The sequence below is a fragment of the Ceratosolen solmsi genome, unplaced genomic scaffold (assembly GCF_000503995.2).
Source record: "Ceratosolen solmsi marchali unplaced genomic scaffold, CerSol_1.0 scaffold15, whole genome shotgun sequence".
Lineage (NCBI taxonomy): Eukaryota > Metazoa > Arthropoda > Insecta > Hymenoptera > Agaonidae > Ceratosolen > Ceratosolen solmsi.
This window is the reverse complement of record NW_011948434.1, coordinates 3,370,711-3,371,343: the sequence shown is the minus strand read 5'-3', so window position 1 is coordinate 3,371,343 and position 633 is coordinate 3,370,711.

Here is a 633-nt window from a genome sequence, read left to right as displayed (position 1 = left end):
TTTGTGATGGGACAGCAGCCTGACAGTACGAGTGAACTTGAACAAAAATCTATAATGAATATTGATAAGTAGACAACATTTAAAAATATACACAGTAAATACTTATATATAAATTACTGAGTAAAAATCATACGAAAAATTACAATTTTGATTAAAAAAAAATTTTTTTTTTTTAATTAATACCACCACAATGTTAAGTATTGACAAAGCGACAAAACTGTAGTTTCGAAAATGTATTGTATAATGACGAGATATATTCATCTCACGAATACACGATTTTGTGATTCAAAAGGCGAGATCAAATCAATGTTGAGAACTGCGATAACAAATACGAATGAGCGTATTACTAATATCAGATTTTCCCTCTTTCTCCTTATATGATCCATTAAAATTATAATTAATACCTTTATAATACTGGCAATTTTTTTTACAGTGACTGTTAATTTGTTAGGTTCACTATAATTATTTATAACACTACATAACAAAATTATGAAAACAGTTTATAATATGAGAAAATTTCAAAGTATAATTTAATTATCCTATAATATGATGAATCAATAATGATTTTTTTCTAGGTAGCCAACTCAATGAAAATTAGAAAGGTTAAATAACAAAAAGCGTTATTAGGACCAA